The 26,364-nt window shown below is 46.8% G+C and overlaps 1 long non-coding RNA gene across 2 annotated transcripts; it reads right to left on the bottom strand.

Moving 5' to 3' along the window:
• Positions 1-1,654: 1,654 nt before the first annotated feature.
• On the bottom strand, positions 1,655-11,222 carry LOC141058413 (uncharacterized). Of its 2 annotated transcripts, none has more exons than XR_012222160.1 (2): positions 11,009-11,222; positions 1,655-3,436 (listed from the first exon to the last, which is right to left on the bottom strand). It is a non-coding gene; the product is annotated as an uncharacterized lncRNA (long non-coding RNA). The 2 variants fall into 2 exon arrangements; XR_012222159.1 differs by having other exon boundaries at positions 1,655-1,986.
• Between the last annotated feature and the right edge of the window lie 15,142 nt (positions 11,223-26,364).

Genomic DNA, 26,364 nt, shown 5'->3' with positions numbered 1-26,364 from the left:
TTGAGATTTCTTAAAAACGATGAAAGATGAGCCAAATTTCGCGCGCCTATCGGCGCGCGGTTTTTCCGATTTCCTCTTTTCAGCTGCAACCGCCAAAACCCAGTGATCGTTGAGCTCGCGGAGACTCTTCACTTATCCCAGAAGGCACTGGGAATATGCAAATGATCTCCTCAAGACTCTTCCCCTGGTTTTCCGATTTCCTCTTTTCAGCTGCAACCGCCAAAACCCAGTGATCGTTGAGCTCGCGGAGACTCTTCACTTATCCCAGAAGGCACTGGGAATATGCAAATGATCTCCTCAAGACTCTTCCCCTGGTTTTCCGATTTCCTCTTTTCAGCTGCAACCGCTAAAACCCAATGATCGTTGAGCTCGCGGAGACTCTTCACTTATCCCAGAAGGCACTGGGAATATGCAAATGATCTCCTCAAGACTCTTCCCAATCGCCCCCGCCAGCCGGTGTGTGTGGGGGGGGTTAAGTTAGTGTCTCCATCCATGTCCAATGCTACTGCAGCATCCGCCATGGCTGGATTGTAATATTTCATCAAATTTCATTGATGAAATATTACTATTGCTTTGATACGCTGTTTCACTTTCAACAGCCAATCAGAGCGATCGTAGCCACGTGGGGGCCAAGCCACCCCCCTGTGGTGAAGCATAAAGGGTCCTTTGTGTGCAGGTCGGGTGACCTTTCATTGACCCCGGTCACCCGACCTGCAGGAGCGCTATTTATAGCATGACACCTACGTAGGCATCATGGGTCGGGAAGGGGTTAAAAAATTGGGCCCGTCACTAAAGGGGCTAAGCAGCTTGTCCTGCCCTATGCATGAAATGAAAGGCGAAAAGACACACAAACACTGAATATTTATGATATATCTACACAAATTATCTAAATAAGAGTCATAGTAATAAGTGTTATATTATTTAAATATACTACCACCAGTGTTCAGTGAAGATAAGTGGTGAACCCACTAGTTGCAAACGACCAAACAAGAAAATACCGAAGAGGACCCGTGGACAAGAGAAAACCAGACAAGATGTATTATTAATAAAGGTATTTATTGAAGATTATATCAGTGGTGGTATAAAATACCATAGAGTTAATATATAAAAAACACTAAGCACAAGTGGGACAATTTTACACAATAGTAAAAAAATTATATAGCTTGGACCAATTATATGGTATTTACATATGCATTCATATAAAAATATATATTTTAATATTCCTAGAAACAATTTTTTTTTATATATAATAAATGATAAAATGAAAAAATGATGAATTCCTCTTAGTAAAAATTGTATGATACTGTGAAAGCGTTTTGTGTTTAAAGAACAAATAATACAGTGAAAATTTATTACAAATAATGGTCACATAGACAGTGAATGGTGCAAAGTGAATCAACTTATAAAAACACTGCTTACTAAAGTGCAGTGTGCCTGTGCAAAAAAAAAAAAAAAAGGGGGGAAAGGGTTTGCAACAAATTGCTGTGCAAAACTAAAGTGATATAGTATGTAAAGTGCCATGCACCAATATGAAGTTTAGATAAAAACACTGCTTGCTGAAGTGCAGTGTGCAAAAAAGACTTCACTAAATTGCTGTGCAAATAAACCGCTAGGAATAAATGCTTGAATGAGAATGCCAAAATTAATATACCTTTGAGGTCCAGCACGTCCCACAATTGTGCTCCCCGACGCACGTTTCGGAATTAATCCTTCATCAGGGGTTCAACATTCAATATTCTTTTCCTTATCCATTTATTCTTTCTCTTTTTCTTTTTTGTTCTTTTTTTCTGTTCTTCCTTTCTTCTCTCCTTCTCTTTTTTTCCTTTTTTTGATATCTAATCTGCACATTTAGAGTGGTGGTCTGGGTACTGGCCACTGCTCGCTTCTGACTCCGTTTTTCTGGTTCTGTCCAAGTTCTTCCCATTTTTACTTCCTCTTTTTTCTTTCCCTTTTTTCTTTCTTTTTTCACTTTCTTTTTCTAATTACCTGGAATTATATTAAAAGTATTAATTTCGTTGGAAATAATAAGTTTTTAACCAATTTTAACATCGCAATACTGATGAACTTTGACTTTTGTCTTCCTTGCAACATGTGACCCTTGGCGCCAATTTTTGAACTGTGTATATATAAAACCTGTCTATACATGTCATCCCCTGAGGAAGAAGTTGTTAACTTTGAAACGCGTTGGGAATAAATGTATAAAGCACACCACTTGTGAGGAGTGATGGTCTGGTAGCGCACGCTTAATCCATAAAAGTTCTTTTCTTTGAATCTAAAAATGCAACATGGAGACTTAACCACAGCAATGTTTTATTTACATTCACTGAAGTCGCAGACTTATAGAAATATTGGAAAAATAACATTTTGACATTATGTATAGAAGTGCATTTTTTTGCATTGAAAACTTTATGCCTTTGCTTGTTTCATTTTAAGCATTTATGTATTGTAAAACTGTAATATGCTGGTGGTGCATGCGGGTAGGACTGTTGGGAGGGTCTGCAGCTCTGCCCCCCCCAGGCCTGCCTTTGGTGTCTGAGGTTTCGGTGTCCCGGACCAGAGATCATAATACCTGACTTGAATAGTAAAGGAGACGGCAGCCCGAGAAACATCCAAGGTGGGAACGCCCCATCATGCCGAAGAGAGTCTGCTAGATCCAGGCCTAGCAGACCAGCGCTGGTGGGTTTGTGGATGCCAGGAGGGGGTTGGCCTGAAGGAACGTCTTGTCTTTTCCTGGCAGGTCAGAGAGTTGGCCCGTCGGTTGCTTTTTTGGACAGAATATTTCCAAAACAACCAAAATTGAACTGTACATCTCTTGGGAGGCGGAGTTTAGTCCTATGTTGCAGAAGCAAAGTACTCTTACCCAGATAGGTGCAGAGCAGGGAACACTAGAAAGTCGGCGTGCGTGATTGTTCAGGGCACTGGCAGTGTGGCCCGGCCAACAGAGAAGGCCTAAACCAGAGCCTAGATTTTTTTTTTTTTTTTTTCTAAGAGCAGGGTCGCAGGAGCCTCTGAAAAACAGAGGCCACATGAATAGCAATGCTTCCCCAGGAGACATCCATATTGCTCAGGGGAAACCTGCAACATATTTGTCCTGTCCCTTCCTTTTTTTAAACGGAGCCCCCTCACTGGTTGGTAGGATATATCTGTCCTGAAGATCCCAAAGCCGTGTTTGCAGACCGGTGATGAAGATGGCCATGGAAAATCCAGGATGCAGACTTTCGGGTGGCTGGCAGGTAACCGATTTGTCTTTCTTTCCAACTCTATCTGGCTCTGGGGGGCAAGAGGGTCGGGGATTAGTGGCAAGGACAGTCCTCCGTGGAACAAACACTTGATCTGTTAAGGCCTTGCCTTGTAGACCACAGATGATACGGTAGTGACAATTCTAGGTGCGAGAGCAGAGTGACAATTTCACTCTGTCACCCTCAAAAAAATGTATCTGAAAGAAAAAAGGAAAACATTAATAAAAAAAAAAACCTAAGGCAGAAACTGGCCTGGGCGGTCCGGACCCATGTCTGCCTCCTACTGACACTAAGGTAAAACGGATTAGCTTTGTGCCAGTTGGTGGTGTACCCTCCTCTGGGGGGACCTACATTTTTTACTTTGCATAGCATAAGCAGCATACACCCATGTTTTGTGTACCCCAATGAAGCATTAGCCCCCCCCCACACCAACCAGAGGGCCACACAGCATAACCCCCCACACCAACCAGAGGGCTGTTATGAATGAGTCACCGAGGAGGAAAAACAAGCTAAGCCACAGAAAACCAGAGAGGTTGGTAACTAAGCGGATTGTAGACCCCTGATCCTATCCACAGAACTAGCAGTAGCCGTGGAGCGTACCTACTATGATCCTAGATGCCTCGTCACAGCCGGAGAACTAAATAAGCCTAAAGCAAGAAAAGGGGAAATCTAAACTGCCCCAGAGCAGACGCCAAAGCAATAGACAGCCCCCAAACATGTATTGTCGGTGAGACAAGATGAAAACACAAACACAGATAGAAAAATAGGCTGAGCAAACGATGGGGCCCACACTAACTAGAAAGGACAGGAAAGGAAAGACGCTGTCTGCAATCACGCACAAAAAACCCTGCCAAAAAATGTCCAACACTTTCTGATAACAAAAACCCTGAAATCGCTAGACTTCAATTCCCTATATCAGCACTCTGGTATAGTCTGAAGACAGAGCAAAAAGAGACCAATCTGATCAGGGACAAAAAAGCAAACTGGCATAAACAGAGACATAAGAATGGAAATTCAGCACAGCCCCAGCAGGGGCTGGCTGACCGACCACAAAAACTGAGTAAACCAGACCAAATCTTATGTGAAAAAATAGCAGAGCACACTTAGCTTGAGAAGGCAGGAACAGAACTGGAAACCAGCACAAAATTAGGGAGTCGGCTGTCTTAAATCCAGTCAGAGACTCCTGATGTCCACTCACAGTCCTCCTCCTCAGGTGGCAGGTCTCTGCCATTTAGATCAGCTTCATTACCTACTGTCACCACCAGAGGGTGCCCGGATGGAGAACTCACGACTCCTCTGTCAACACAGCCAGCTCCACCACCCTCACCAGAGGTAAACCAGAAAATGAGTTGACAACAGAGGGCCACACAGCATAACACCGCTCCCCCAATCATAAACCTCAACCTGACACTAATCAGTGGACCCCACATTATAAACCCAAAGCCCACCAGACATTGCCTCCCCAAGCATAAATCCCCATGACGCCCCCTGCCCCCAAATGTACATCCCATCAAACTGCCTCCAAACAAATCCCCCAATTGGACGCCTCAACGCTTCATCAACCCCATCGAACGTCCACCGACGCCAAGCATAAACCCACAAATCCCCATAGGACGTCCACCCCACCCCCCAAGCATTACTCCCATCAGACACCACCCCCCACCCAAGAATAAACCCCCATCGGACATCCACTCCCCCCAGCATTAACCCTCACTGGACATCCACTCCCCCCAGCATAAAGCCCCATCGGACTTCCACCCTCCCCAAGAATAAACCCCCATCGGACATCCACTCCCCCCCAGCATTAACCCTCACAGGACATCCACTCTCCCCAAGCATAAAGCCCCCATCGGACTTCCACCCTTCCCAAGCATAAAGCCCCCATCGGACTTCCACCCTCCCCAAGCATAAAGCCCCCATCGGACTTCCGCCCTCCCCAAGCATAAAGCCCCCATCGGACTTCCGCCCTCCCCAAGCATAAAGCCCCCATCGGACTTCCGCCCTCCCCAAGCATAAAGCCCCCATCGGACTTCCGCCCTCCCCAAAGCATAAAGCCCCATCGGACTTCCGCCCTCCCCAAGCATAAAGCCCCATCGGACTTCCACCCCCCAGCATAAACCAGACCCAGCAAGCGTGCATTAACTCTTCCCCCTCCGGGGCCCAACCAGACCCCGCAAGCATGCATTAACCCCAGGGCCCAACCAGACCCTGCAAGCGTGCATTAACCCCTGGGGCCCAATCAGACCTCGCAAGCATGCTTTAACCCCCCCCCCCCGAGGCCAACCAGACCCCACAAGTGTGCATTATCTCCCCCTAGGGCCCAACCAGACCCCGCAAACGTGCATTAACCCCCGGGGCCCAATCAGACCTCACAAGCATGCATTAACCCCCTGGGGCCAACCAGACCCCGCAAGCATGCATAAACCCACCCAGACCCCGAAAGGGCGCATTATCTCCCCCCAGGGCCCAACCAGACCCCACAAGCATGTATTAACCCCCTCCCAGGGCCCAACAAGACTCCACAAGCATGCATTAATCTCCCCCAGATCACCCCCCAAACCCCACCACAAGCAGGCCACCCCCCACTAAAATGGGTCCCCATTGAGCAGGGCACCCCCAAATCCCACCACAGGGGTCCCCCAATAGCCAGCAGCAGGTCGCCCCCAAGTCCCACACACAGGTGACCCTCAATAGCTAGCAGCAGGTTGCCCCCCACTAAAAGGGGTACCCCCCGAGAGCAGGTCACCCCCAAATCCCACCACAAGGTTCTAGGGGTGGCCAGCAGCAGGTCGCCCACAAAACCCACCACAGAAGTCCTCCAATAGCCAGCAGCGGGTTGCCCCACACTAAAATGGGTCCCTCCGTAAGCAGCAGGTCCCTCCCAAACCCCACCACAGCCCCCCCAGTAACCAGCAGCAGGTCACCCACCCCAACACAAGCAGGTTGCCCCCACTAAAAGGGGTCCCCCAATAACCAGCAGGAGGCCCCCCAAACACAAGCAGGTCATCCCCAAATCACACCACAGGGGTCCCAATAACCAGCAGCAGGCCACCCTCAAATCCCACCACAGGGGTCCCCGTCCCCTCAATAGCCAGCAACAGATCGCCCTCAAATCCCACCACAGGGGGTCCCCCTAATAGCCAGCAGCAGGTCACCCCCCCACTAAAAGGGGTACACCCAGTAAGCAGCAGGTCGCCTCCCCCAAACCCCACCATAAGGGTCCCCCAATAGCCAGCAGCAGGTCGCCCCACCACAGTGGTCCTCCCCAATAGCCAGCAGCAGGTCACCACCGAACAGGGATCTCCCCAATAGCAGATCATCCCCAAGTGCCACCACATGAGTCCCCCAAAACCCCATCACCTATAGTAATAGCGTGCTGCAACTTGCTAAAACAGAACACGCTGGTCACCCCCAAAACCCTCACCCCCAAATTCCACGACAGGGTCGCACGTTTTTGCGGGTCACCCCCAAAACTCCACCACAGGGTAGCAGGTTTTTCACCCTAAAACCAAAAGAGGGTCATACGTTTTTCACCCTGAAACACTAACCTCTATGTGCCATGGTGATTTGCAAGTTAACGGCGTGATGCTTCACACCTTGCTAAAATAGAAGCCCACAAGTGACGGAAATGACGTCACACCTGGAAGGAGCCCATACAGTCTAGCATTTACCATCTACATACCCCATGCCCCCCTCACACCAGCCCCCTTGATGGTCATCTACATACCCCATGCCTCCTCACACCAGCCACACAGCCTCCTGGATGCCCCTGTACATATCCCATCCCATGCCCCATTCACACCAGCCAACCCCTGGATGCCATTCTACATACCCTATGCCTCCTCACACCAGCCCTCTGGATGCCCCTCTGCATACTCCATGCCCCCCTCACACAGCCCTCTGGATGCCCCTCTGCATATTCCCCCTCACACCAGCCGCCTGGATGCCTCAACAACATTTATTCACATGGTCTCCCACATCTGCATACCCCATGCCCCTCACAGCAGCCTTCTGGATGTCCCTCTGCTTACCCCATGCCTCCTCACACAGCCCCCTGGATGCCTCAACATTTATTCCCATGGTCTCCCCACCTCTGCATACCCCCTCACAAGGCCCCCTGGATGCCACATTTATTCACGTGGTCTCCCCACCTCTGCATACCACATGCCCCCTTAAACAGCCCCCTGGATGCCCCTCTACATATACCCCCCCTCACACAGCCCCCTGGATGCCTCAACATTTACTCAGTGTCCCCACCTCTGCGTACCCCATACCTCCTCAAACAGCCCCCTGGATGCATCCAAATATATTCACTTGGTCACCCCACCTCTGCGTACCCATGCCTCCTCACACAGCCCCCTGGATGCCTTCAAATTCATTCACATGGTCTCCCCACCTCTGCGTACCCCATACCTCCTAACACAGCCCCCTGGATGCCTCCAAATTCATTCACATGGTCTCCCCACCTCCTCACACAGCCCCCTGGATGCCTCCAAATGTATTCACATGGTCTCCCCACCTCTGCGTACCCCATACCTCCTCACACAGCCCCCTGGATGCCTCCAAATATATTCACATGGTCTCCCCACCTCTGTGTACCCCATGCCTCCTCACACAGGCCCCTGGATGCCTCCAAATTCATTCACATGGTCTCCCCACCTCTGCGTACCCCATACCTCCTCACACAGCCCCCTGGGTGCCTCCAAATCCATTCACATGGTTTCCCCACCTCTGCGTACCCCATACCTCCTCACACAGCCCCCTGGATGCCTCCAAATTCATTCACATGGTCTCCCCACCTCTGCGTACCCCATACCTCCTCACACAGCCCCCTGGAAGCCTCCAAATTCATTCACATGGTCTCCCCACCTCTGCGTACCCCATACCTCCTCACACAGCCCCGTGGATGCCTCCAAATTCATTCACATGGTCTCCCCACACCTCCTCACACAGCCCCCTGGATGCCTCCAAATTCATTCACATGGTCTCCCCACACCTCCTCACACAGCCCCCTGGATGCCTCCAAATTCATTCACATGGTCTCCCCACACCTCCTCACACAGCCCCCTGGATGCCTCCAAATTCATTCACATGGTCTCCCCACACCTCCTCACACAGCCCCCTGGATGCCTCCAAATTCATTCACATGGTCTCCCCACACCTCCTCACACAGCCCCCTGGATGCCTCCAAATTCATTCACATGGTCTCCCCACCTCTGCGTACCCCATACCTCCTCACACAGCCCCCAAATTCATTCACATGGTCTCCTCACCTCTGCGTACCCCATGCCTCCAAATTCATTCACATGGTCTCCCCACCTCTGCGTACCCCATACCTCCTCACACAGCCCCCTGGATGCCTCCAAATTCATTCACATGGTCTCCCCACACAGCCCCCTGGATGCCTCCAAATTCATTCACATGGTCTCCCCACACCTCCTCACACAGCCCCCTGGATGCCTCCAAATTCATTCACATGGTCTCCCCACACCTCCTCACACAGCCCCCTGGATGCCTCCAAATTCATTCACATGGTCTCCCCACACCTCCTCACACAGCCCCCTGGATGCCTCCAAATTCATTCACATGGTCTCCCCACCTCTGCGTACCCCATACCTCCTCACACAGCCCCCAAATTCATTCACATGGTCTCCTCACCTCTGCGTACCCCATGCCTCCAAATTCATTCACAGTCTCCCCACCTCTGCGTACCCCATACCTCCTCACACAGCCCCCTGGATGCCTCCAAATTCATTCACATGGTCTCCCCACACAGCCCCCTGGATGCCTCCAAATTCATTCACATGGTCTCCCCACACCTCCTCACACAGCGCACTGGATGCCTCAAAAACATTTATTCACATGGTCTCCCCACCTCTGCGTACCCCATACCTCCTCACACAGCCCCCTGGATGCCTCAATAACATTTATTCACATGGTCTCCCCACCTCTGCGTACCCCATACCTCCTCACACAGCGCCCTGGATGCCTCAATAACATTTATTCACATGGTCTCCCCACCTCTGCGTACCCCATACCTCCTCACACAGCCCCCTGGGTGCCTCAATAACATTTATTCACATGGTCTCCCCACCTCTGCGTACCCCATACCTCCTCACACAGCCCCCTGGATGCCTCAATAACAGTCACATGGTCTCCCCACCTCTGTGTACCCCATACCTCCTCACACAGCGCCCTGGATGCCTCAATAACATTTATTCACATGGTCTCCCCACCTCTGTGTACCCCATACCTCCTCACACAGCGCCCTGGATGCCTCAATAACATTTATTCACATGGTCTCCCCACCTCTGTGTACCCCATACCTCCTCACACAGCGCCCTGGATGCCTCAATAACATTCAGTCACATGGTCTCCCCACCTCTGCGTACCCCATACCTCCTCACACAGCGCCCTGGATGCCTCAATAACATTTATTCACATGGTCTCCCCACCTCTGTGTACCCCATACCTCCTCACACAGCGCCCTGGATGCCTCAATAACATTTATTCACATGGTCTCCCCACCTCTGTGTACCCCATGCCTCCTCACACAGCCCCCTGGATGCCTCAATAACATTTATTCACATGGTCTCCCCACCTCTGTGTACCCCATACCTCCTCACACAGCCCCCTGGATGCCTCAATTACATTCAGTCACATGGTCTCCCCACCTCTGCGTACCCCATGCCTCCTCACACAGCCCCCTGGATGCCTCAATTACATTCAGTCACATGGTCTCCCCACCTCTGTGTACCCCATGCCTCCTCACACAGCCCCCTGGATGCCTCAATTACATTCAGTCACATGGTCTCCCCACCTCTGTGTACCCCATGCCTCCTCACACAGCCCCCTGGATGCCTCAATAACATTCAGTCACATGGTCTCCCCACCTCTGCGTACCCCATGCCTCCTCACACAGCCCCCTGGATGCCTCAATAACATTCAGTCACATGGTCTCCCCACCTCTGTGTACCCCATGCCTCCTCACACAGCCCCCTGGATGCCTCAATAACATTCAGTCACATGGTCTCCCCACCTCTGCGTACCCCATGCCTCCTCACACAGCCCCCTGGATGCCTCAATAACATTCAGTCACATGGTCTCCCCACCTCTGCGTACCCCATACCTCCTCACACAGCCCCCTGGATGCCTCAATAACATTTATTCACATGGTCTCCCCACCTCTGCGTACCCCATGCCTCCTCACACAGCCCCCTGGATGCCTCAATAACATTCAGTCACATGGTCTCCCCACCTCTGTGTACCCCATGCCTCCTCACACAGCCCCCTGGATGCCTCAATAACATTCAGTCACATGGTCTCCCCACCTCTGCGTACCCCATGCCTCCTCACACAGCCCCCTGGATGCCTCAATTACATTCAGTCACATGGTCTCCCCACCTCTGTGTACCCCATGCCTCCTCACACAGCCCCCTGGATGCCTCAATAACATTCAGTCACATGGTCTCCCCACCTCTGCGTACCCCATGCCTCCTCACACAGCCCCCTGGATGCCTCAATAACATTCAGTCACATGGTCTCCCCACCTCTGCGTACCCCATACCTCCTCACACAGCCCCCTGGATGCCTCAATAACATTTATTCACATGGTCTCCCCACCTCTGCGTACCCCATACCTCCTCACACAGCCCCCTGGATGCCTCAATAACATTCAGTCACATGGTCTCCCCACCTCTGTGTACCCCATACCTCCTCACACAGTCCCCTGGATGCCTCAATAACATTTATTCACATGGTCTCCCCACCTCAGTGCAGACGAGCCCAGGATCAGGATCAGTCCTCACAGTAAACCGCTGAGCACTGCTCCTCAGCAGTCTCCCCAGAGCGCAGGTTGCTGCACACAGCTCAGTGCATGAATCTCAGAGTCCTCTCCACAGCACAACTCAGGAGCAACACCAGGATCCGGCACACAAGATGGGAGCACTGCTGCACGCGCTGGACTGAGGAGGTCCCGCCCCTTCCGATGACGTCATGATTTCAACAAATCACTCCTCCCCCCACAACACTTCAACTCCAAACTAGACCCTACCCTTGGAGACGGGCAGTTGAACTGTCTGAGGGCAGGAAACCTGTCTGTGACGCCATTACACAGCAAAGCCAGCAGATAGCACTCCTTGCTGTAAATGGCGTTAGGGAGAATATGTTTTAGGGATGCCATGAGGTAAAATTACCTCGGAGAATATGTTTTAGGGATGCCATGAGGTAAAATTACCTCGGAGAATATGTTTTAGGGATGTCATGAGGTAAAATTACCTCGGAGAATATGTTTTAGGGATGCCATGAGGTAAAATTACCTCGGAGAATATGTTTTAGGGATGCCATGAGGTAAAATTACCTCACAGAAGATGATTCCTGTGAAGAGAATCAGTGAGCGCAGTGTCTGAGAGCTGTATACAGACACTACATTGTTAGACGTTGAGTTCCCATCACTGCATGGGGAATCTCAAGCCATGTCCCCTGCGGTCTGTGGAGTGTGTTGTATGCACGTATGAATGTCTCTGGTGACTGACTCATTATGAAACCCCAATCCTTGGTACGCATGTGTTGTTCGGCCTTTCCAATTAGTGCCTAGGCTGAAAGTGCAGGTAGGAGGCAAAGCCAGGGACGCCACTGAACACTTTGCACTCCACAGTAGCCAGCGTTTATTAGGCTGGTTTCACATTGGCGTTTCACAGACCTGCGTTGGTCTGCGCGCGGCCGCCACTAAGCTCCACCCCCTGCCACTTAGCTCCGCCTATGGGCGCATGACGCTGCATGCGACCTGCGACCCCTATCTAGCACTGGGGATGCAGGCTGTGTGCAGGTATGCGTTTGCCGACGCAGGCGTCCTTTTCACGGTGCGCCGAGTGCACCAAAATGCAACAGGTTGCGTTTGGCGCTGGTCGGCGCACCGTCAAAAGGACGCATGCGCCGGCAAACGCATACCTGCGCACAGCCTGCATCCCCAGTGCTAAAGATAGAGGACACAGGTCGCATGCAGCATCATGCGTCCATAGGCGGAGCTAACCGGCAGGGGGCGGAGCTTAGCGGCGGTCGTGCGCAGACTGACGCAGGTCTGTGAAACGCCAATGTGAAACCAGCCTTACTGGTGTTCGCAGGTGCGACGCCGCATGCTTAGTGGGTCTAGAGGGACTCTAAGGCTAGCTTCACGCTAGCGTTTTGGGCCGCAGCGCACGGCCGCCAATAAGCCCCGCCCCCTGCCCGCCCCCTCCGGTCATCTCTGCCTAGTATCGCACACGGCTGCATGCGATCTGCACACCCTATCTTTAGCATAGGGTGCGCAGACCGTGCGCTAGTAGGATTTTGCGTGAGCTGCGCCCTTTTGACGGTGCGCCGAACGCACCATGTTGCATTTTGGTGCGCTCGGAGCACCGTCAAAAGGGCGCAGCTCACGCAAAATTCTAGCGCACGGTCTGCGCACCCTATGCTAAAGATAGGGTGTGCAGATTGCATGCATCTGTGTGCGATACTAGGCGGAGATGACCAGAGGGGGCAGGGCTTAGCAGCGGCCGTGCGTTGCGGCCCAAAATGCTAGTGTGAAGCTAGCCTAACCCTGTGTCTTTGGGGCAGAGTTCTGTGACTGTACACTAGAGCTCACTGCCGAGCTCTGTGAGCTTAACAGGCTACGTCATTCATATTCTGCGGTATTGCGGTTCTGTGTAGCAACAGAGTCCGCCTCTGTATCCACCGAGTGACGTTAACCCGCGTGTGTTCTATTATACCGCCATATAGCGTCCAGCAGGTAACATCTCTGCACGGTGGACCCCGGGCTTTGAACGCACCTTATTACTACTTTCTTATTATTTGGTGCGTTCCGCCAGCCCTAACATACAGAGATCCTTCAAGAGGAAAGGCGGCAATGAGAGAAAATAACTGAGCGCAAAAGATAGAAAATAGGCAAACGTCAGCATATTATGTGTAAATTTCATCATAAGAAAAATACTGAAAGAAAGCACGAAAAATGTTAAACATCAATCATAAGTTTATAAATGACAAATAATGGGGATACGAGAAAAAAACGCCAAGCAGTGCTTCATAAAGTATCTGAAAATCACCTTCAGTATAAATAAGATCGAACTAAGAAACATACGAGTCAGAAAAATGATCTTATAGCGCCGTAATGCAAAACATAAAGTAAGAAAAACAATGTAATACGACAGAAAGAGGAGGAAAATATTCACATTTTTAAGCACAAAAAGAAAATAAACTAAATTCTGATGCGCACTTTGCCTTCTCCAAGAAGCTAAGAGCTAAAAACATTACAGAATATAAAAGGGAAAAAATTAAACCTAATACAAATACTTGTGAAGCGTACTTATGTCTCAAGGCATATTGTACAACAGCAGTCCATATTTATACATCCCGTATATTTACCCAATATGTTTATTATCAGGCATTACTACTTACACCTAAGGCTTCGTTCACGTGTCAGTTTTTCTCATACGGATGTATATGGTTTTTGCGGATATCGCTTGTACCTATAGGGCTGTGTGCACACGTTGCAGGTTTGGTGCGTTTTTGCCGCATTTTTTCTGCCCGGATATGTGACAAAACCTGATGCCAGCAAAGTGAATGAGAAACCTGACGTGTCATGCACATTTTGAGTTTTTTTGCAACTTTGGTGCAGAAAATAATCCGCATGCCAATTCTCTGCGGTTTTTCCCTATGTTTTCGCCATTGACTCCACTCAAATCAGGCAAAAATGAACCAAAATCACGCATTTTTGCAGCTGCCTCTTTCCACTAGTAAAGTGTATAGATACAACTTTGTAGTATTAATAGTCCATGAAACTCCATGTGTATTACACATTTCACAGACTTTAATCTTCAGCCCACAGTTGTACACTTTCCCGCTGATGCTTTTTAGTGTTGTGTGTGTGATTTACTGATTAGAACAACAAATAAACCAAATGAGATGAGGCCTATATTAGACACAAATCATATTATAGATTTGTATGCCAAGAACAAAAAAGGCATATTATTTTCATACACCAAACTAATGATGATTTATAGCAACATAAAATGGAAAAAAAACCTATAATGTGAAGTGGGGGAACTGGGCCTGGACTGAGTGTTGAAAAAGGTGAAGGTGCAGAAACTCGAGTTGACACATAGGGGGTAACTGACAGAAAGGGACTAAATAAAGGGTGGGAAAATTCCATGGTCTAGAGTCTCTGGTTGAAAATGTATTTTAGAACCCAAAACACCAGCCTGATGGTGCGATTCTGGGGTATGAGGTTGTTGTGTAGACATCTTCAAACCAAAAGCCTCATCTGTCTTGTTTGGGCCCACATTCCATCCTGGAAAATAAAATATTCATCCCACAGTTGTACACTTTCCCACTGATGCTTTTTAGTGTTGTGTGTGTGATTTACTGATCAGAACTAGAGATGAGCAAAACGGGTCTGTCAAATTCAAAGGTCGCCGGCTATCGCTAAAGTCAAGTTTCACCGATCGAAACCCGACCATAGTGTGAGGTCGGCCATGGGGTCGCCGACTTGAGCGCCAAAGTCGCGTTTCAAATAATGCTTCCAACGCCTTTTCTCAGCCAATGATCAAGGACGCACACTGTGGGCAACGCGATGACATGGGGAGCGGCCACCACCATCTTAGAGAAGGGCATTGCAGTGATTGGCTGGTTTTGTGTGGCGTCACAGTGGCTAAATTTAACAGAGACCCTTACAGCACTTAGTAGATGTAGATATGTATAAAATCAAATCTTTAATGAAGCCTAAATCATAGACAATACAACCACACAATAAAAAACACAACCGTGTCACCTATTATGCCCTACAATAGGGTCCTGATATCAAAGCTGCCTAACAACGGAGGTTGGCACCCTAAACATAATCGAGATTGGCGCCCCCGTTCCACGACGGCTGTACCCTAAAGCTCCTGAATAACCCTAAGCATGTGCCACAGATGATCAATCAATTACTCAGGAAAGGAGTGTATAGGGGTTGCCAAATAGGTAGCTGAATAGGCAACAATAGAAAAAGTGCAAAAATAGTGCATAAAGACAAGACAAAAAAGTGGCAAGTGCATTAAGAGTATCTCACTATCTGTCCACTGTATCTGTACACCTTCCTGTCAGCGGAGGTTGGCACCCTATTGGTCAGCGGAATGGCGCCCTCGCTCCACGATGGCTCACCCTAGAAATGCCCTGATAAGGCCTTAGACCCAATGCCGGGTGGCATAACAATATAAATGGAAGGCAGAAAAAAGGAAAAGATGGTCCTAATTACATCAATAAATAAACATTGTTGATAACAAATAGAGGGATACTCAAATTTTGATGCAGGATAGGCGAAAAACCTCAACGCGTTTCTCCCAACAGGATCATCAGGAGGTAGATAGATGGATGCTATGTGGAGGAAAGAACAAACACCCCCTGTATATATAGCCTAAATGGCCAATAGACGCCCACTTCCTGTATGCTCTAGAGGTCACAGGAGCTAATTACCATGATGAGTTGGAAACAATATGTTCAAAACAGACCTCATACTTCAAGATGGACACTAGTTTGTGCTCTATCACCAAAAACTGACCCCTATTAGGTAGCCAGCTGATCCATCAGTCAGTTCATAGTAGTGGCACCGTCACTCAGCATCGAACCTGCGCTCCAACTCACACCCACACACCTGTGCATTAGCTTAAAATATTTTCATGGTATACTGAATCATGGCATACTGAATCATAAGCGCACCTGTGTACACTTTGATGTACTCCACAGCCATAACGGTAAATCATCGTGCATTCCATAGACCACGCTGTGCTGAATGAATGTGCGTTCCACAGGGCTTGCCACTGCTTCCGGTTTGAGACGACGCATGCTCAGTGTGGGGGAGAAGACAGCGCAAGTCCGCTGTATTAGAGAGACGTGCATTCCAACTGGCTTGCCGCTTCTTCCTGTTCTGGACGGCGCATGCTTGGTGCAGAAGGGGAGAAGGTCCACGCTCTAATTGAACATGAGTTGTCATGACAGCGCCAAAACTCCCAACCTCTGCTACACTGCGCATGCCCCCAGTGACATCGCATAGTGGGCGTTGTGATTTTATCCTCTTGTGATTGAATTCTTCCCCCTCTCACAAAGCCACATAGAGTGGCCGATAAAGTGAAGAGCCCTATGTGTGCAGCACAGGACGGCAAATACATCTCATTGCCCAAGTGTTCAAAGCCACATATGGCTATATCTGCACAACCCGGATGTTGTATATATCAAATGAACATATACCAAATAATTATATCCATCATACTGTAATACCATAGATAACTTTATAATCACAAATGGAAAGGGAAGACAAGACGAAGGGGGTAATTGAAACATTATTACATTAAAGGTATAAATTAACACTCAAAAAAATATTTTTATATATATAAATCTCGCCCACAAAATTTATTCTGAGTCCTCTTGGGGCGCTCTATTAGAGACAGTTTGGTGCATAGTTTCTTTAGGAGATCGGCACCCACTGGTACGTGGCTGGATCGTGATACCTGTGGTTTTTTCAAATGTGGAGACTGCGTAAATTGTAAACCTGTGAAATCATGTAAATTTTTCAGTAGCTCCCACAATGGGAGAAAATTTTACCACAGGGATTTCTCTAATTGTAAAACCACTGGTGTAATCTATTTGGCCACGTGTAGTTGCCCGCTTGACTATGTGGGGAAAACTTTGAGGGAATTTCGACGCAGAGTGGGTGAGCATGCTGGGGACATCAGGCACAATCGTGATACCCCTCTGGCGAAACATATGCATGAGACACATGTTATCGAAGTAGTAAAAAGGAACCTTAGGGGAGGAAACTTTGACAAGTTACTGTTACAGAGAGAATGTGCCTGGATTCATCGTCTGGAGTCTATGGCACCAAATGGCCTAAATGAGGGGTTATCCTATGCCTGTTTTTTATAAGCGGCAATACATTCTATAGGCGTCATTGTGTCGGTGGGCTATGTCGTGCTAGACCAAATATTTCCCGCTGCCATGGGATGCACAAATTTTGTGGGCGAGATTTATATATATAAAAATATTTTTTTGAGTGTTAATTTATACCTTTAATGTAATAATGTTGCAATTACCCCCTTCCTCTTGTCTTCCCTTTCCATTTGTGATTATAAGGTTATCTATGGTATTACAGTATGATGGATATAATTATTTGGTATATGTTCATTTGATATATACAGCATCCGGGTTGTGCAGATATAGCCATATATGGCTTTGAACACTTGGCAGTGAGATGTATTTGCTGTCCTGTGCTGCACACATAGCGCTCTTCACTTTATCGGCCACTCTATGTGGCTTTGTGAGAGGGGGAAGAATTCAATCACAAGAGGATAAAATCACAACGCCCACTATGTGATGTCACTGGGGGCATGCGCAGTGTAGCAGAGGTTGGGAGTTTTGGCGCTGTCATGACAACTCATGTTCAATTAGAGCGTGGACCTTCTCCCCTTCTGCACCGAGCATGCGCCGCCCAGGACAGGAAGTAACGGCAAGAGAGTTGGAATGCACGTCTCTCTAATACAGCGGACTTGCGCTGTCTTCTCCCCCACACTGAGCATGCGTCATCTCAAACCAGAAGTAGTGGCAAGCCCTGTGGAACGCACATTCATTCAGCACAGCGTGGTCTATGGAATGCACGCTGATTTACCGTTATGGCTGTGGAGTACATCAAAGTGTACACAGGTGCGCTTATGATTCAGTATGCCATGATTCAGTATACCATGAAAATATTTTTAGCTAATGCACAGGTGTGTGGGTGTGAGTTGGAGCGCAGGTTCGATGCTGAGTGACGGTGCCGCTACTATGAACTTACTGATGGATCAGCTGGCTACCTAATAGGGGTCAGTTTTTGGTGATAGAGCACAAATCGGTGTCCATCTTGAAGTATGAGGTCTGTTTTGAACATATTGTTTCCAACTTATCATGGTAATTAGCTCCTGTGACCTCTAGAGCATACAGGAAGTGGGCGTCTATTGGCCATTTAGGCTATATATACAGGGGGTGTTTGTTCATTCCTCCACATAGCATCTATCTATCTACCTCCTGATGATCCTGTTGGGAGAAACGCGTTGAGGTTTTTCGCCTATCCTGCATCAAAATTTGAGTATCCCTCTATTTGTTATCAACAATGTTTATTTATTGATGTAATTAGGACCATCTTTTCCTTTTTTCTGCCCTCCATTTATATTGTTATGCCACCTGGCATTTGGTCTAAGGCCTTATCAGGGCATTTCTAGGGTGAGCCGTCGTGGAGCGAGGGCGCCATTCCGCTGACCAGTAGGGTGCCAACCTCCGCTGACAGGAAGGTGTACAGATACAGGGGACAGATAGTGAGATACTCTTAATGCACTTGTCACTTTTTTGTCTTGTCTTTATGCACTATTTTTGCACTTTTTCTATTGTTGCCTATTCAGCTACCTATTTGGCAACCCCTATACACTCCTTTCCTGAGTAATTGATTGATCATCTGTGGCACATGCTTAGGGTTATTCAGGAGCTTTAGGGTGCAGCCGTCGTGGAATGGGGGCGCCAATCTCGATTATGTTTAGGGTGCCAACCTCCGTTGTTAGGCAACTTTGATATCAGGACCCTATTGTAGGGCATAATAGATGACACGGTTGTGTGTTTTTTATTGTGTGGTTGTATTGTCTACGATTTAGGCTTCATTAAAGGTTTGATTTTATACATATCTACATCTACTAAGTGCTGTAAGGGTCCCTGTTATATTTAAGTTAAGTTGTTTGACCTTACTAATGTTAATTATTGTCTTGAGAATTTGTGTCACAGTGGCTATAAAAGCCCTGAACGCCGACCGCCATCTTACTTCTGCCGATCTTAGCATAGGGACTGAGCTTCTGCTGATAGCGATTTTCACTGTACAACACTTAGTGTGCAGTGACAGGGGAGGATATTTTTGTGTGCAGCAGCTCTGGTGGTTGATAGGCTTCCTTATAATGCTACCTGATAGCTGCATTGCTGTTTGCACACTGCTGTGCAGACTGCTTTTTTCAAAGCAAAAATCATTTTATTCCTTTTGTCTGCACAGTTACCGAGTATTCATTTTTTCACACTTGTGTGCAGCAGTGCTGGTGGTTATTAGGCTGCCTTATAAGGCTACCTGATAGCTGCACAGCTGTGTGCACACTGCTGTGCAGACTGCTTTTTTCAAAGCAAAACAACTTGTATTCCTTTTGTCTGGACAGTTAGTGACCGTTCATTTTTTCACACCTCGTATAGAGGTGTACGCTCCTCACACATTAACGTGTACCGGCTGGTATTACGGAAAAATACATGCTATCTGTGTGTGACTCCGCAAAAAGATGACGCAGAGATTTTCTTTTTTCCATACATACACCGTATACAGCTGTCCTCTTATTAAACAAGTATCGTATATCTGCTGTTTGTATAGCGGTCAAATCTATACAGAGACAGCGTGTGTGTGAGACTCCGTAAATACATATACGGAAATTTCAATTTTTACATACACCGTATAGAGCTGTCTGCTTGTCAAACAGTATCCTATATCTGCTGTTTGATTACAGTCAAATCTATACAGAGACAGCGTGTGTGTGTGCCTCTGTTTAAAAAATAGACGGAGAATTAACATTTTCCATACATACACCATATCAAGCTGTCCGTTTGTCAAACAGTATCCTATCTCTGCAGTTTGATAACGGTCAAATCTATACAGAGACAGCATCTGTGTGTGACAGCGTAAAAAAAAAAAAAACGGAGATTTTCATTTTTCCATACCTACACTGTATAGAGCTGTACGCTCCTCACACACTACCGTGTACCGGCAGGTATCATGGACAAATACATGCTATCTGTGTGTGACTCCTTAAAAAGATAGACGGAGAATTTCATTTTCCCATACATACACCGTATAGAGCTGTCCGCTTGTCAAACAATATCGTATATCTGCAGTTTGATCACGGTCAAATATATACATTGACAGCGTGTGTGTGTGTGACTCCGTTAAAAAATAGACGGAGAATTAAAATTTTCCATACATACACCGTATAGAGCTGTCCGCTTGTCAAACAGTATCCTATATCTGCAGTTTGATTACAGTCAAATCTATACAGAGACAGCGTGTGTGTGTGCCTCCGTTAAAAAATAGACGGAGAATTAAAATTTTCCATACATACACCGTATCAAGCTGTCCGCTTGTCAAACAGTATCCTATCTCTGCAGTTTGATAACGGTCAAATCTATACAGAGACAGCATCTGTGTGTGACTGCGTAAAAAAAAAAGCCGTAGATTTTCATTTTTCCATAACTACACCATATAGAGCTGTACGCTCCTCACACACTGCCGTGTACTGGCTGGTATCACGGACAAATACATGCTATCTGTGTGTGACTCCTTAAAAAGATAGATGGAGAATTTCATTTTCCCATACATACACCGTATAGAGCTGTCCGCTTGTCAAACAATATCGTATATCTGCAGTTTGATCAAGGTCAAATATATACATAGACAGTGTGTGTGTGTATGACTCCGTTAAAAAATAGACGGAGAATTAAAATTTTCCATACATACACCGTATCGAGCTGTCCGCTTTTCAAACAGTATCCTACTGTATATCTGGAGTTTGATTACAGTCAAATCTATACAGAGACAGCATCTGTGTGTGACTACGTAAAAAAAGAGACGTATATTTTCATTTTTCCATACCTACACCGTATAGAGCTGTACGCTCCTCACACACTACTGTGTACCGGCTGGTATCACAGACAAATACATGCTATTTGTGTTTGACTCCATAAAAAAATAGACGGAGATTTAAAATTGTCCATACATACACCATATACAGCTGTCCGCTTCTCAAACAGTATCGTATATCTGCTGTTTGGATTACGGTCCAATCTATACAGAGACAGCACGCGTGTGTGAGTCCGTAAATACATAGATGGACATTTCCTTTTTTGGATACATCATATAGAGCTGTCCGTCCGCTTCTGTAACAGTATTGTATATCTGTTGTTCGCTTTACGGTCACATCTATACAGAGTCATTGTGTGTGTGTGAGACTCCGTAAATACATATACGGACAGTTCCATTTCTCCATATACCGTATTGAGCTTTCCGCTTCTCCAACAGTATTGTATATCTGCTGTTCGCATTACGGCCACCTCTATACAGACACAGCTTGTGTGTGTGAGACTCCAGAAATACATATACGGACATTTCCATTTTTCAATACACCGTCTAGAGCTGTCTGCTTCTCATACAGTACCGTATATCTGCTGGTTGGATTACAGTCAAATACATACTGGGAGAGCGTCTGTGAGTAACAAAATATATACGGACATTTAAATTTTTACATACAGCTTACACAGCTTTACGCTCCTCATACAGTACCATATCTCTGCTGGCATTTTTGCTACATTTTCACAAACTTGAGAAGGTATGGTGGAAGAGGCCGCGTACGTGGGCGTGGGGGCGCAGCTGGTACTGATGGTGGTGGTTTATCTGCTGGTTATGGCAAAAGCACAATAGCAGCTAAGGCAGGTGGTGTTGAGCCTGCGTCATCGTCTGGCACAAGAAGGCCTTTAAGGTTCCCTTTTCTGGGAGTAGGTAAACCGCTTTTAAAGCCTGAGCATCAAGAACAGGTTTTGGCTTACATTGCCGAAACAGCCTCCAGCTCTATTGCCTCCTCTTCTGAAGTTACAAATACTGCAAGCACAGAGTCGTCAGTGCAGGCTTCTTGTCAGGAACAACACCTTTCCTTGTGTCCTTCACCCACACCAAAAGTGAAGGATGCTGCAGAACACACTTCAGATTACTCCATGGAGCTCTTTTCACATACCATGCCAGGGTTATCAAGTCAAATCCTGAATTCCCCAGTCCAAGATAAATCTGACATGGAGTGCACTGATGCCTAGCCACTGCTAGATGATTCTGCTGTTACATTCACCCACAGCACTACATTCCCCTCGCACTCTGCAGAGCCAGAATCTGACTCTGATGAAACTCAGGTGCCCCTTCCCGCATACTATACCACGTTACACGGTGACACAGAGGAAGGTGCAGATGAAATTGAAGAGGAGGTGATGGATGACCCAGTTGTTGACCCGAATTGGCATCCATTGGGGGAAGAGGGTGCCGCTGGCAATAGCTCAGAAGAGGAGACAGATCCGCAGCAGGCATTGACATCGCTGCAGCGGTTATCTGTCAGGACCGTAGCTGTACAAAAACTTGTTTAAAAAAACAAAAAAAAAAGGAGTTGCCGGACACCTTGGCCAGTCGGTCAAATTAGCACAGCGTGCAAGGCCTGCATATTTATACCATAGTACGAGGAGTGCATTGTGGCAGTTTTTTAAACAAAATCCTATTTGAAGAGGCAAAGGTTATCTGTAAGAAGTGCGGAAGGACCTTTAGCCGAGGTAAAAATCTTAGAAATTTGAATACCAGTTGCATGCTTACACATTTAACTACCATGCATTTGCAAGCATGGACGGACTACAAAACCTCAGGTAGCACATGTGCACCTGCTCCATCTGAAGGTATCAAGCAACGCTCCATCGCTTCCCCCACTGAAAGCCCACCGGTAAGCACACCACCAGCAAGAAATGTTGAGGTTTTGTCGCAATGGCAAAGCAGTCAGGGAATCACTATGTTTTGGCTACGAAAGACTGAATCTAGGCCACCACCACCACCATCACCCACACAAAACCGCTCTCGGTCCCTCAGGTACACCGCTAGGTCCCCCATATGCAGCTCTCAAGTCCAGCTCACCCTAGAAGACACTTGAGTAGGACAAGAAAGTACGCATCCTCTTATCCGTGTACATTGGCTTTCAACAGCTACATTGCCAAACTGATCTCATTAGAGATGATGCCCTTCCGTTTGGTTGAAAGCGAAGCGTTACGAGAGCTCATGGCATACGCTGTCCCACGCTATGACCTACCCAGTCGCCACTTCTTTTCTTGAAAAACCATCCCTGCCCTCCACCTGCATGTGAAAGACCGCATTTTCTTTTTGAACCAATCTTATTTATTGGTGTTTCAAAATGATTGCTACATCATTAGCACATAACATGACAGAAGACATAAGCATTAACATACAGTAAATGTCTTGCCTTAAAATTAAAACAGGAAAAAAAAAATCCCCCCAAAAAAATCAGGCTTATCTCCCGGAATGATAGTGTAATAAGTCTCTTGCCATCGGATGTATTTCAAAGGTAGGACCCAAACCCCACACACTAAAAAAGTAGAACCAGTTTTCAAACTTATGTTATACATCACATGACCTCGACACATTTGAATACCGGCTTTGCAGCCAGTGATCCAATATACGCTGAGTCTTCTTTTTTGCAGAGGCGGTTTGTTTAAGGGCTAATTCATGCTCACAGTGAAAGTTAATTTTTTCAACTACTGTAATGGTCGGAATTGTAGCACATTTCTATTTAGCCGCCACTAGCAATCTAACTGCTATCAGTATGTGAGATAAGGCCCCCCTAATCATATGCGGAAACTCCTCTGTTCCAATATGTAAAGTTACCAGGCTAGGAAACAGCATCAGGCCTACCACAAGGACTTCTAGTATTAATCTGGCAATGTCCTTCCATAGATTATTCAGAGCTGGACAGTCCCACCACATGTGTTCTAGTGTCCCCCAAAGCCCACATCTCCTCCAACATAATGGGTATTGGTCCGGGCCAAAGTGAGCCACTTGTACCGGAAACATATACCAACGAAGGTGAATTTTTTTCAATTGTTCAAGATGGTTAAGACATGATGAGACCCGTAACACCTCTCCCAGAGCATCTCTCCAAGCCCCCGGCTCCAGGGATATACCCAGAGAGACATGTAAGGAAGTTTTATATCCAAATCTGGATCATTCAGAGCTGTGTATAGGATGGACACTCCTTTGGGGCCGATTATAGTATTAAGAAATATCCATTAGCTCTGCGATCAATTTTGGAGTTAAAAAAGGGTGATTCCGGTAAAGTTGACAAAAGATGGCGTATCTGTAATTATTGATAGAAATATCTGCATATACCTGGGTGGTTGGATGCTAAGTGATCAAAGGGCAGAATCCCCGAGCTCCCCATCAAGTCCTGAAGGTTCCTAATCCCCGCCGTTATCCAGACTTGTAAATCTATATATGGAATATGTGCCTCAAGAGCTCTCAGAGACACAATACTTAGGGGGATTTTAATTAGGGACGGGGCTAATTTCCTCCAATACTGTAATGTGGCTACCATTGTTGGCAAACCTGCTGTATACTGGCTAATCTTAATAGCTTCAGCTTCCAAAACTAGGCAAGGAGAGTTCCTTTTAGCATAGAATATTTCAAGTTGAAGCCATCTGTGGTCCCTGTCCATATGCCACCAGTCTCTGAGTCCAGTTAGAACAGATGCTCTGTGATATGCCAAGAGGTTCGGCATGCCCATCCCTCCAAGATCATATGGATAATATAACAGGTTACTCGCTATCCTTGGCTGTTTATGTGCCCAGATATAGCGATTGGCCATTCGTTGAAGTAACAGGATATTCCTATTAGGGATTTTAAAAGGGATGCACCTAAATAAACAGATAATTTTGGGAAGTGTTATCATTTTAAGAATATTGATTCTCGCTATTCATGGTGTCATAATATTATGAAGTTTATCTAACTCTGATCTAATAGTTTTAGCTAGATTAGAGAAGTAATTATCCACTACATTTTGGGAGCTTGTTAGTGTAATTCCTAAGTATGGGATACCATCTGGCATCCACTTAAAGGGGAATCTATTCTCAAAAGATCTGCGCAGTGCACTTGGGACTGCAACTGGATATATGAAGGATTTCGTAGGGTTTAGTATGTAATATGATATTTTACCAAATTCCTCCAGCACGGACATGACAGCTGAGAACGATGGCCCAATATTCACACACGAGATTATGACATCGTCTGCATAAAGTCCCACTTTATGTGTTACCGGGCCCACTTTGATCCCCGAGATACTGAAATCTAATCTTATGCGCTCAGCCAATGGTTCCATACATGCGTTAATTGATCTGGGGAAATATGGGGCAGATTGATTGATTGAAGATATTTGTCTATTTCTTGTTGATCATGTTGCAGAGTAGATGTATCGTCTTTTACATTATAAAGATGGGTATAGTATTTGGAAAATACTTCTACAATTTCAATCGGATTTCTAACAAGCCGTCCATCAGAATCCACTAAATATTCCACTCTAGATTTCACTTCCCTATGGCGAACTCTATGATCTAGCAGGGCACCCGACCTATCACCTGTGGCATATAATTTATTTCTAAATTTCTTTAGATTATGGGCATATATAGACAGGAAAGTTTCACGTAGTTTAAATCTAATCTGGAAAATTTCTTTTGAAACAGCAAGAGAAGGATTAGACTTATTTGTGGACTGTAAATGGTGTAAGCGGGGGATATAAGGTCATTTATGCTTTTTTCCCCTTTTACGTTTTAAAAAGGACGCATGTTGTAGTATAATTCCCCTAATCACCGGTTTGTGAGCGGCCCATAGATTCTCATCAGTGATCACTTTGGAGTCATTTGTCTGGAAATAGTGCTTCAGTTCAGATTTAGCCTTTGCAACTACCCCATCATTCAGTAATAACGACTCATTCAATCGCCACCTGTTAGGAATCTGTGTCCTGCCATACTAATGCAGAGATCCAGATCCTCACATTTATCTCCAGAGGCTAAGTCCTTTCAGCCAGCTTGTGAGCATGCTCCTGGAATGAGCTCCCACTGGAGTTCAGGAGTCAGGCGCTCAGGTCCTGCTCCTGATTCCATTGGTTCAGCTCAGGCAGTGGCATAGCAACTGTTTGTGGCGCCCGGGGCGGTCGAAAAATTTGCCGCCCCTTTGGTCGATGATAATCCGGAAGCATCAGGAGAGCCCACACTACACTCAAAGATCTAATTTTTAGTCTGCTACTAACTCTGCTGTTATTATTTCTACATTTCTAGACTTTCATCTTCTTGCAGTTCTCTCTCTATATATATATGTATGTATTAGCTTGATGATGCTGGATGAAGACCTAATGGCTTTTTTTAATAATAATTTTTAATAATGTGACAGAAAAAAAACAGAAAATATATGGGGAGGAGATGTACGAGG

This window comes from Dendrobates tinctorius, unplaced genomic scaffold (assembly GCF_039654945.1).
Source record: "Dendrobates tinctorius isolate UK_male_01 unplaced genomic scaffold, ASM3965494v1 ptg000211l, whole genome shotgun sequence".
Lineage (NCBI taxonomy): Eukaryota > Metazoa > Chordata > Amphibia > Anura > Dendrobatidae > Dendrobates > Dendrobates tinctorius.
This window is presented reverse-complemented; position numbering and strand designations above follow the sequence as displayed.